The 13477-nt window shown below is 30.4% G+C and overlaps 1 pseudogene; it reads left to right on the top strand.

Moving 5' to 3' along the window:
* LOC106469595 overlaps positions 1-13477 on the top strand; it is a 100506-nt pseudogene that overhangs the window by 36385 nt on the left and 50644 nt on the right.

The raw sequence follows: 13477 nt of genomic DNA, 5'->3' as shown, positions 1-13477 counted from the left end.
AATTAAGTGACTATTACTAGCTATAATAATAAAAAATACGAAGGGTTAACCTCCCTTCGAAACCCAACAGACAAAGAAAAAAAGATTAGGTAAGTACTTTATTTCTTGTTTTTCATATTTATTCTTTATTTATTATTGTAAAAGTAACTAAAATCTAAAAATAGGGATCCTTTTAGATTAGTTAAGATTACATTAGGTAAAATAAATAATAATATAATAAAAATGTTTCACGAAGCACATGTGCAAGCAGCTCATGGGTAATGTAATTCATTAGCTTAACCTGAGCTGCATGTTCCCCGAGAGATTTACAAGTTAAAATGGTGCCGATAGTAGTTAGACATGGTTCAAAGGGCAATAAAACTTAATTATAAATAGATATATACTGGTACGAACTTAGAGCTACGTAGGATAAACGAATGTACTTTCATGTTACAATTTAAAGTCATTCTAGAAAGAAAAAAGGGTAATTTAGATTTCTATCTTCTTTTTTTTTTTTGGTGGTTATGAAGTCGGTTGAATTGACCAATTCCATTTTGAGATAGGGTAGAGAAAATAACAGATAAACCATAAAGTTTTACTGAAAAAAAAACACGTTTGAAATGCATTTAGAAGGTTTTAGGGATTACACAAAGGAAATTTGAGATTTTTTAAATGAGGAAAAGTATTTTTAATTTTAACATGAAAATCACGTTGCACACGGACTATTCAAAACAAATACTCAATATATTCTTGGACAAATCTTTATGTTATTTTATTAAAAATTCTTCACTAAAAAATATGAGTTTTTGTATCTGAAAGACTTATTATATTAACCGAAAGACTGCCAAATTTTGTGAAGATATACAAACTATATTGAAAGTTAGAAGTATTAAATCTATAAAGACTTTAAACAAGTACAGATATGTCACATGGTCAGTCAAATTGACCAAGTTCATATTGAGAGAGTTAAGGAGGTTTTAGAGATTACACAAATGAAACTTGAAATTTTTGAGATGAAGAAAAGTATTTTTAATTTTAACATGAGAATCACTTTGTACATAGACTATTCAAAACAAATACTTGATATATTCAAGGACAAATCTCTTTTTTTTTTTTAGTTTCTTAAAAAATACTTCACTAAAAATATGATTATTTGTATGAAAGACTTTTAATGTTTACTGAAAAATGTCAAATTTCTTGAAGATATACACACTGTGTTAATAGTTAGTAGTAGCAAATCTATAAAACTTTGAACGAGTACAAAGAGGTCATTCGGTTGGTCAAATTGACTGAGCCTGTGTTGAGAGAGTTAAACATTTTGAAGCTTGTGTAACAGTAATTGTACTTGTAATTAATTGGTGTTAAAATAATTGCTGTCATTATCATGATTCTTTTACATATTATAGCCAACTGAAGAAAATGTATGAAATTATGTTTTCTACCAGGCTATTTAAATATCTACCATCATATACATTATAATAAAATATAAATTACTCATTAAAGTATAGATATTACTAAGGCAGAGTGCATTTTTTAAAGTCTTCAATCCTATTTGTTTATGGAGTCATAAACTAGAAAATCAGACCCACTTGCCACATCCTATCTTTCACAAATTACCAATAATTCTCTCTGACATTTTATACAATATCATTTATAACCAATAGAAAGGCAAAGTTTTAATCTTATCAAATGACATATAATGCTACTTTGTTTTCAGTACAGAATATTGTCAATTTCATTTTCAGTTTGAAAGTTTATTTTATGGTGTTCAGAGAATTAATTTAAGCCCCTCTTGTCTTAGTTATAAAGCCAGTTAAATTATAATAGTTATTAAACATTGTTTGCTTTGTGCATGTTATTTTATTATTCTGTGTTTGTAGGTGCATTATTTAAGTAAACAAAAATTATTTAATGTACTAGTACCATCACTATAAAACAAAAAAGTAGGCCTAAATTTCCTTGGAACTGACAGCAGAAATACAAGAGGTCAAAGGTAATTACTGTATTTGTTTTTCATGTATATTCTTTATTTATTATTTAAAAAGTAACTAAAATGGAAAAATTAGAAACTTATTAGGTTAGGTAAGATTAGTTTAGGTAGGATAATGAAAAAAAAATCTTCACAGTGTGTGCTGATGAATTACGTCATTCAGTACAGTTACATGAACCACACATTTGTCAAGAAATTTAGGACTTGTGTGGCAGGATTATTAGTTAGACATTGTTCAAAGGGCATAAAACAATAAAATAAGGTATAAACAGATGTAGGCTGTTATGAGCTTTAAGCTATTTAGGATAAACAATTGTAGTTTCATGTTACAATCTGCAGTCCTTTTAGAAAGAAGAAAAGGGTAATTTAGATTTATTTTGTATTTTTATATGGTGGTTATAAGGTCAGTCAACTCGAGTGAGTTTGTATGGAATTAGGGTTGAGAAAATAAAAGACCAAATATGAAGATTTACTAAAAAAGTTTAATATTTATTTAGGAGGTTAGACATAGGAAATTTGAAAACATTTTCATATGAAGTAAAGTTTTTTATTCTTAATGTGAAAATCACTTTGCACTCTGAGCAGTCAAAACTCTGACTTCATATGTTCATAGACAAATTTCTAGTAAAAATACTTAATTTTTTGTGTACAAAAAACATGTAATGTTCATTGAAAGCTTCCCAAATTTTATGAAGATATATAAAACATATTGAAAGTTATATTATGGAAAGTCTGATGGTTACTTTGTGGTTACAAGGTCAGTTGCCTCGACCAACACTGTATGGAAAGAGTTTATAACCAAAAATTGTTGTACTATCTGCCAGAACTAAACTAATGTGTTGTTGTGTCTTCTTTGTAATTTACAACAATAAATTTTAATATTTAAAATATAACAGGATTATAAGTTTACTGTTATAATTTGATCATTATTTATTGAAGTATCAAATAATTTGCACGTTAGCTAGGTCCCTGAATGGAACAAACTATATACATATATGTATATAATTTGTTCCATTCAGGGACCTAACTAACATGAAAATTCTGTGAGACAAAAAGTTTAGTATAATTGAAAATGAACCATTTAAGTTTGAAAGAATTGCTCTTACTTACTCATTTTCTTTGTCCAGTGAAACAAAAAGAGTGGAGATCCCTATTTGACTTGTTGACATTCATAAAATACTGTTTTTGATTTATTTCAGTTGCTTGAGAAATTTCTTAAAATTTCTAAATGTATTATCAACATACAAACCTTCTTAATACAGCTAAATATGAGAACAAAACTAAACAACTAGTAAACTTAAGCTTGTGTAGTAGTATAGCAAATATTAACCACTGTTTGTTTGGTAAAATAGAGGGATACTCAATTTTTTTTTTCTACAACTAGAATTAACTAGAAAGAAGTTGTAAAATTACACAATTTATATGTATGCTGACAGAGTTTGTATGGTTCTGGAAATTCTTAAGACCTGGAATGTTTTGCAGACCCATTTTAAGGCTTTGGAAGATCTGGAATTGAACAACTTTGCTTATGTGATGTTGGAAGAGTTTGTATGGTTCTGGAAATTCTTAAAACCTGGAATTTTTTGCATACCTATTTTAAAACTTTGGAAGCTCTCAAATTGAGCAGCTTTGCATAAATGACTAACTTCTGATTGGTACAGTATTAGTTCATATGTGTTTTTCTGTTAAGTAGTAAAACATTATTATTATATGATTTGAAAAGTATATTCTTTTTAAAATATCACATGGTGATACAGAGATGGTTTTGGTCGTTACAAACTAATCCTCATTTGATGATTACTATCATCAAACAAGGTTTTGTTACATCCTATTCAATGTGGTCCAGTAGTTAGTATGCTGGACTCTGGATCTGAGGTTTTTTAGTTTGTACACTATTATAACCAAAAAACAAATCACTCTCTGTGCTTTTTGGCTGTGGGTGATCATATTCTACTATTTGGTCTGACAAGACTTGGTGGTATTTGGTGTTGACTAACTACCTTCCATCTAGTTTCCACTTCAAAATTAGGGATGGCTAGCTTAGATATCTTCAACACAGACAATAAAAAACTGCATCTATGCTGTTGTTTAAAGATGTGAAGTGTTAGTTTGCTAACGACACCATACCAAGTTCTCATACCATTATAGCATTTAATGCTCATATAATTGTTCTACATTTATGCTCAGAATTTAGTGATACTTCAGTACATTCTTGTAGGAGCTTAATTCTTTAGTGCCATAAATTTGAGATAGGTAAGATTGTCATGTTAAACCATAGCTTGAAGTGTGAGTGGTATGTTTTTGTTACAAATACTGATTTAGTGACCATACCCATGAAGGGGGAAAACTTGTCAAACTTAAAAATGTTTATCTCTCTGTGAGGTAAAATTTGTCCAACTTGAAAACTGTTGATCCCTCTCTGAGAGAGGGGTGGGGTGATGTCCTCCGGTAAATGAATTAAGTAGTGGTGAATCTAGTAACAAAATTCATCAGTCACAAAAAGACACTTGTGACAAAACCTTTCTTAAAGATGTGACGGTAACGTGGATGCCATAATGAAATGTTTTTCATAGCAAAAAGTCTGTGTCACAAGCTTTCCATAAGGAAATTTCCTAGACTTGGTTAGAACAGCAGAAAAGGGCATGGTTAAAAGATGTGCAGTGCAGCCCATACATTTGGAAATATAATGTGGATTGTATGTGGTAGTAAGTCTTATTGGCAACTGAACTTTTCACACAGTGTCAATCCATTTATCTGAAGAATTGTAAATTATTATACTGTTTATTTAACAATACCTTTTTTGGGGGGAGAGGAGTAAGGGTTTGGCAATATCTCTTTGCTTAGATCTGTTTGAGGTAGAATCTAAGGGAACTTGTTATAGAGGAAAAAAAACTTGGAAGCATCCTTCTGAGTCATACAGACTTTCATCTTGATATTCATAATTGAAGTATACCTGCTTGGAACTCTGTCTTGACTAACCTCATGTCAATAGAATTGTTATGGATAATAGATGATAACTGGGATTGAATTAGTTTGCTTACTGTACAAATAAAGTTTAAAGTCAAATGTCAAGGACAATCAGAAGTTCGTAATCATATGATCTGAGTGGCTAGATTTTTTTGCATCACTGTAAGCATTATTTTCAGTTTTCTTATTGTTTATCATTGCTGCTAAAGCATCTTTAACATCTTCAAGTAATTATCTTCGCAGAAACAAATCTGGCTTCTTATGTAAGCAGTAGTTTCACTTAGGAACTTTCAAATGTTCTTTAAATATACATGAATGCAGCAAATAAAATATAGATAAATTTTAGAATGTGTAGATGACTTTGCCAAATAATGGGAAATAAGGTTTAAGATTGTAGCATCCACTGGACACAAAAAATGCTTTTCATTTTATAGCCATCAAAATGTTATTACCTGTGAGTACATAACTTTGACCTCTGCAGTTTCCTGTTGATGGACCATATACTTTTAATGTTAAAGCTGATTGTTCCACATCCTTTAAATTTTTCACCTTCTACAAAACCAAGAAATTGTTCTTATACTAAATGTTGGACCTAGATGTATCAACTTGTTATATTATAAAAACAATTATGCTGATGTTAGGTTACACACTTTAAAACCACAGAAAAGTATTTGTTAACCTTTATACATCTCAGAATTTCTGAGTTAACTTTGTCCCCAAGTATTTGAAACAGTATATGTTTATTTAGATAGCTAAAGCATCTTGCTTCGTCTGTTACAACTTGTTGAATATATTTCACATTAAAACATCAGATTTTTGAGCATCAACCCCCCCTCTCCCTCTTTTGATTTCTCAGCAGCATGAGGGCTTACCGTGCTGAAAATTTCGTCTCGATACTCACGATGAGCACAGCACAGATAACCTGTAGCTTTGTGATGAACAACAATAAAACAAACAAAAACAGATTTTCAAGTAATTACATGTGTCAAGATTTTGCCATTTCTTGATTATCACAGGGTTTCATTTGAACCATTGTACATCTAAAATCGTCTTTGTGCCAGATAATGCAAATAGCATTGTGATGCTTCTTGACATTTCGTATTTTCTCGGACAGTTTGCTGTTGTTTGTGAATGTTGGTGCCTTTTGTTATGCAGCATTGTTTCTCACTCTTAGTCACAAATTTTTAATATTTGCTTTTTAGTTCTGAAGTTACCATTGTTTTTTGATGTTTGATGTGCGAAGTTGCAAGCCTGAAATATTTCTATGTCAAATAATTGTTTGCTTGTGGTTTTTGCACGTATTTGATATACAGTTTCTGATTTTTCTCTTAAGGGGAGTTGCAGTGTGATTGCTTTTAGTTTAAGATACTGCTTCTTATCTTAGGTGGAGTTACAGTTCCATGGCGGCTGCTGTTAATTGAAGATACTGGTTTTCTCTTGAATAAATGAACTTACAGCCTGTGTGCTGCTGTCTTTTAACTGAAATGTCAGTTCTGTTACTTAACTGTTTTTGCACTGAAGTCACAGTTTGTGTTTTTCTATTAGGTAAATTCACAATTCCAAAGTTCAAAATTGCTTTCTTTTTAAACTTAAAGTTACAGTTCTGTGATTATTGTGTGTTAAGTGTTTCTATGATTTTTCTTTCTGTTCTCTTGCTCCCTTTTTATCTGTAAAGTTCTTATTGTATAGTTGCTAATTTTTATTACATAGGGTTTTGGTGGTTCTATGTGATTTTTATCCGATTTTTTAAAATTTACGTGTCAACAATTTTTCCCTTAGTCACTGTTCCTCTTCTTGTATAGTTGCTACTTTGTATGTAATGCTGTTATCATTGTTGTGTGATCTGCTCAGTTATGTGGAATTGTAGTTATTTTGGGGCTCCTGCTTTTTCTTTTAAAGTTATAGATGCTCAATGATTTCTTTTGGAGTAACTATTCAGTATAATTTTGCAGCTTTTATTGTATAATGTTAAAGTTATGTTATTGCCACTAGTGTAGAAGTAGTAAATGTTGTTTACTTATCACCTTTTTTTATGTAAAGTGACTTGTTTTTTAGAATTACGTTCCAGTTGGTCTGTGGCTATTGGTTCTTTATTGTAAATTATATATCATTTTATTTCATTCGGTTATTTGAAATTTCATTTCCTTGATTGTCAGTTGTTAAATGAAGGTTATTGTTACTCTTTTTTTTATGAAGTTATTGCTCTGTGATTGGAACATTTTGATCTGGTTTTAAAAGTTGCTGTTATTTTCTTGTACATCCTGTTTTGGGGAAATTTAGGTATTTTTAGTGTATTAGGTTAGAATTCTTTTACTCCTACATTTTTATGTTACAGTAATTTACCAATCACGTTATTAAGCATATGATAAAACACATGGTAACTTTTTTCTAGAAGAAAGAGGAAGATAAGAAGAGGCATAAATCAGCCGAAGAGAACAAAGTATGTCATGTAATTCATTGTTATTGAAAAAATTATAAAGTGTTTGCTCATGTTATTTGGTGTTTCATTTTTAGAAATTAGAGTTAGGATCAAAAAATGGTCTTAGCCATGTCACTAATTTGTCTTAATTTCACTTAGACACAAAAGCTAACAATCAGTATTGGCCGTATATAATAGTAGCTGAATTATTTATAATGTCATGGTCTAGAAATGTTGAACTCTTTGTAACATTTCTTCATCATCTTGTGCTTTATCAAATCCTGTGTGCCCATTGCCACCATCTCCATTTTGTGAGTGAACGAGATACTGCATTTTCAACACATGACCGGCTCTGTCATTAAGAAAGAAACACTTCCAAATTATAAACAAATAGAATTAGTAGCACTAAAAAACTGTTCAGTGCTGTGGATTGAAAAGATAAATAAAATGCCTGTTGAGATATAATAGTTATGATACTTAATATCCTGCAAAGAGTTGCTTCCAATGTGTCAAGTAGCAAATTCATCGTGACAGAACTTCTGTACAGCAATGTTTGAACATAGATTATAATGAGACAACTAGCAGGGCAAAAAGAAGACAAGTGTTATGGAAAATTATCTTATGAATAATTCAGTAAGTTCAACTTACTATTATACAAGTCATTTATTGATTTTTCAGCAATGATTTTATGATTAGTAAAAACAACAATAATGCATTATAATCTATGTCATCACATATAACACCTCTAGAATCATTTAATGATGGTGTTAGGCTTCTTGTTAATGGTAAATCTTGAGATTTTACAGTGTTTGTTACCTAGTGCCCCAGTTGTTTACTATAATGCTACAAAATAAATGCAGACTTCTAAATGTACTGATCCCTCAGATTTGATTTTAAAAAAAATCTTAAAATCTACAGTTTGAGATACAAAAAAAATGTCAGTCAGGTTACCAAATCCTTGCACATTTTTAAAAGTTTTTGCCTAAGTTCAGATTTATTGTAAGAAATAATATGGTCATCATAATTATATGTTGATATATTGACTGAGCAATTTTCAGTATTGATCATCATTATTATGAACACAGCGAGTTTTAAAGATTTAAACTTTATCAGTATCTAAAATATATTTATCTAAATATTTCAGTAATGTAAGATTTTCTGGACCTCCTAGACTCCTTTTGTCATTAGCTTGAGTAATATGGACAAAATTGGGCCAATAAAATCATAAAGTTGTGTACTTTTGTCATCTCAGAAATGCATAAAATGAAATAACTTGACAGAAAAATATGAGAACTGAACTTAATGATAATTAAAGTCAATCTTGTTCAATATAGTTCTTAAAGACTACTTGATGTGTTCCGATAGTAGAGAGAAAATATATTCCTGACATGAAATGAGAAACAAATAGCAGAGGAGAAAACTAAAAGTAATATGTATATTCATAAATCAAAATAATCCATATAACTTAGCAATTCAAAATGACTTAACATGATTTTTTTTAGTGATTTATAAACATCTAATAAATATTTGGTGAATGGGAAGATGCAAGAAATTATTTTTAAGTGGCTAAAATTGTGAGTGATATGACATACAACACTGAAAAATATAATTTTAGTGAGGTAGCATACAATTCTTCCCATATTTGTAACCTAAAAATCCTAATTGTTTTAAGTGCTCTATTTTTATACATCTCAGACTTGAGATATGATATCATTTTTCAGTCTGTTTGAGTTGAATAGGATGAAATATTTAACTATAGAAACCAGAAGAGTCTTGTGATATTTTTATACTATGTGTATGTTTGTGTGTTATAACTGTATGTTATTTATAATGCATTTTTGTTGACCTATAAACACAGTTTTAAGTGTAATCAGTTATTCATGGTAAAAGTTTTGAAGGCAGTCTAATAGTTACCATACTTTGGACCTGAAGCTCCATGGATCATTCTATAATGCCATGTAAACATACTGCACCCAACTGTGGGTGTGTACTTGTAGTGACAGTCAATCCCATTAGTTGCATGTGGAGGTGGATGCTGTTGAATGGCTACTTTTTCCATGGTCAGCATGTCTAAATTGAGACAGCTAATCTGAATGCTAGGGACATGTGACCTGGTATTTAACCCATGTACACACAAGTCTTGTTCAAGTTTGAAAAAATTAAATAATCATGCTAAATACTGAAAAAGAATTTCAATTCCATTTTGCTGTACATGAACATGGGTACCATGTCTCAGGTCAGATAAATATTTTATCAGAATGAGGTTAGAGGCTCATTGTACTTCTTATTTGAAAAAAAGGATGTTTATATATTATATTCGCTCAGAAAAGGATTTTGTTCTTATGGAAAGTTTTAGTTATTAACTCTGAAATTATGCTTATTGTCTTGTATTTACAGAGTATCCAACCAGTGAAACCAGTAGCAGTTCGGGCACATAATTCAAGCTCAACATTATCGTATACAGCCCAAGGCAACAAACCAGCCCCTCCAACACCTTCCAGAAACAATAGGTATGTTAAATTTTGGACTTCTTGATGTGTTAAATTACTATGAAAATGTAAGGGAGTCTTGTAAGGATAAATCTCACAGTAAAAGCACATGTCATTTTAAATGCAGTCTGCATAAATTTCAGATTAATAACTTTTTTATATGGTTTATTAGCAGTAGAGTACACATATTGCATCATGACAATTTTATGATTTTGCTTGTTAACACTCAGTCTAAACAATTGACCAAAATATAAAATGCATGAAATGACATATTTTCTATCTAAGATACATAGGAAACCCCAAAGGTAATTAGTGGAATTAATTGCATTATTGAGAGTATTTTTGTTTAGATTTCTTTGCATGAGTTGCATGTTTAAAGGACCCTATAACCAACAAACTCATGGACCCACAAGCAATTTGGTGGCTAAATATTTAGAAAAGTTTTAAAAAATTCTTGTGGTAGTCCTTATGGACCTCACTGGTAAATCTAGGATTATTACACACATGGAGAAGTGAAGGAAATTTATGTTCTAACTTTATCAACGGACTTGTTTTGTGTCTTACAAGTTGCCAAGAGCTCAATGTATCCAGGTCTGTGTGTGTGCCTGGCTCTTTTGTGCATGTCACAACATTTAACACAGTTGCATTCAAAATTTAATTAAACAATGTATGTCAATAAGATTAGCATCAGAATATAGTTAATAATTCACATTTTTATATTATCTCTGTTTTAATTTCAAAAGAAGATACGTAAACAAGCTTTATTCTTTTATTATCACGTAAATTGTGGGTGCTCCAGTTTTCTACTTTTGGTTTTTATAGCTTCAGTATTATAGCATCTACTCTGCCTAAGTAATGTAAACACAATCTGTAAATAGTGACAAAATCAAATATACAGTTTCAGTGTCCTAACTTCTCTATTTACTGAGACATTGGAAATGTTCACAACCCATGAAACAAGCTGCATCTATCTACCCTTCACTTTCAAGGCAGTTTTTAAAACCATTTGTTCTTATTTGATGCACATGTTTATAATCAATAGAAAAAGCTTATTTTATATGTTTTAAGCTTGCAACTGGCCTTTTAAATTTGGCATTAGCCAGAGGAAGTGATTGATATGTGTGTGTGTGTGTGTAAATGAAGTTGATGCTCATACCATTAATGATTTTTTTAACCTATTTATAGCTTAGTTAGAAAGCCAGTTAAATAACAGCTGTTTTTGGACATTCTATTTTAGTGATTTATACATTATTGTATTATATATATGTTGTAAAATGCATATATGAAACATATATTAACTTTTGTTTTGACAACAAACTTCAGAGAAAGAAGGGTAAGCCTAAGTCAGTACATGTCCAAGTTGCAGAATTCCATACATTCAATCCATCGGTGTAGAGAACCTGCTAATGTGATGTGTTGATTTTTGGGAATGGGTAAACTGTATGTCATACAAGCGAGATAATAAAAACTTAAAATTAGAATAAATTATGTAAAAAGGTAAACCATTGAAATTTTGAGTATAAGAATTTTTTCAAATCTCACAAGATTTCAGTAAAGAACAAAGATACTGTTCATACATGATTTAGCTATAGTTAGTGTTAGGTTTGAAAAGATAACAAATAAAATATAAACTTTTACCTTAAAATCTCTTGATATTCATTTAGGGGATTAGTGAAGTTATACAAATGAAATTTTAAAAACTGTAAGGTGAAAATAAAATAAATATTTTTATTCTTAGCATCAAAATCACCTTGCACTCAAACTAATCAGAGTTTGATTAGACTGACACCTTAAATTCACAGAAAAATGTTTAGTAAAAATATTTTATTTAAAAAAAGTGATTTTTTTGTGTACAGTAGACTTGTAATGTTTACTAAAAGCTTGACAGATCTTGTGAAGATACTATAAATCTGAATTTATCAAGTGTACTTGTAGTTTCATGGTTACATGGTGGTTGCATGGTTGGACAAAATGACCAAAACCATATACATAGGGTTCAAATCTCATTCTTCTATTTAGTTACAAAGTATAAATTATATTAATGAATTTATTTACGTTTAATGTTTGAATGTCTCTGAAACACAAGTAAATAATTTAACACAGTTTCTTCATATAATATGAAAAATACAGAGGTTGAGTATGTTATATGATTTTGGAATCTTACAGTGCTGATAAAGCTGATGATACTGTGTCTGGTCATTCTTTATATGACAGCCAAAAACTCTTTACAATGAATAGCCCTGCAGTATAGTTTCCATTGCAAAAGGCTCTGTCATGGGGCTGTCATGTCCAAAGCACACAGCTCCTCTGTACATGCTTTTCATACTCCATCTAGTGCACAAGAACAACAGTTTTACAGTACCCATTTAAACAGTCTGATAACATAGAAATCCATAGGTGCTTTCCTCATCAACTTGACAGGTATGTATTTACATGAAATAGCATGTATACATGTTTCTTTCTCCAGCTGCTTGAGGTGTGTAACACTTGAATGGATATGCTGTGGATAATAATGTTTTCTTTATTATGTTGCATATTGTCTGGTAAACATGGATAGACTTTTCCCACTAACCTTTATTTACATGGATCCTCATCTGTTACAGAACATTGTAATTTGCTTATTATGGCTTGGTTACAACTTGTTGCAGGTCACTTTCTGGATTGTCCCAATGCTACAAGTTGATTCGTATTATTTTGTTTTTCATTACCAGTAAGTACAAGGGATATGTATAAATATTTTCCATTAGAAAGGGCTGCTACATAACTTTCCCAAAAGTGATCAGTCTTTGGTGGCATAACACTTCCTAAAAAACATCATGTAATGTCAAAATGTACTTTTGATACATGCTGTTCTACCACAACTTTGTATCGGTTGTGGTTGTCACATGACTTGCTGATTTGCATATTCAGAGTCATTTTAATATCAGGCAGACAGTAGCACTGCCTATTTACGGATGCCTCAGATTGTTCATAAAAGTGTTATTTTAAATATATGCTCAATAGGTTATCAGAACTGTACAATACCATACAGCGTTTCCCTTTATAACAATGTCCATGTAACGACTGAGTCACAAGTTCTGGAAATGTCTGTAAATATCGGAGTATAGAGTTTGAATTTCTTGTTTTTCTTTCTTCTGCTTCTTTTTTATTACATGATAACTCAAAAACCAAAACAATGGTGTCAACCAATTTCACTGACGTGACAGTTTCAAATGGAGTATCTGCTTTTATAACTATTATTAATAACCAGTAGTAATTAAATACAAATAATAATTTTTTATATTTTTTTAATAAGACCTAAATATAGCTTAGTTACTACGTTTAAAAAAAATTATAGTAGAATTCTGTGGTATTGATTTAGTAATTTATGATTTGTTAGTTATTCAAAAGTATATATAAAACCTAAAAACAATATTTTGTTTCATGTCCTCCATGTGCAAAATTTTTAAAGGCATAGCAACCTACATCAAGCAGCAACCGAGTACAAAGGTTGTAACTAGAAGAGATAATTGTTTGCTTTACTTCTTTAGTTACTGTTCTATGTTTTAGGAAATATAACTTTAAGAACTTATTTCAAAATAGCAATAATCTATATACATATATAATGGATAATAATTGAAATATTACTGTATT

The sequence above is a fragment of the Limulus polyphemus genome, unplaced genomic scaffold, assembly GCF_000517525.1.
Source record: "Limulus polyphemus unplaced genomic scaffold, Limulus_polyphemus-2.1.2 Scaffold3564, whole genome shotgun sequence".
NCBI classification, from domain to species: Eukaryota; Metazoa; Arthropoda; class Merostomata; order Xiphosura; family Limulidae; genus Limulus; species Limulus polyphemus.
Note: the sequence above shows the minus strand (reverse complement) of the source record. Positions and strands in the feature narration are given on the sequence as shown.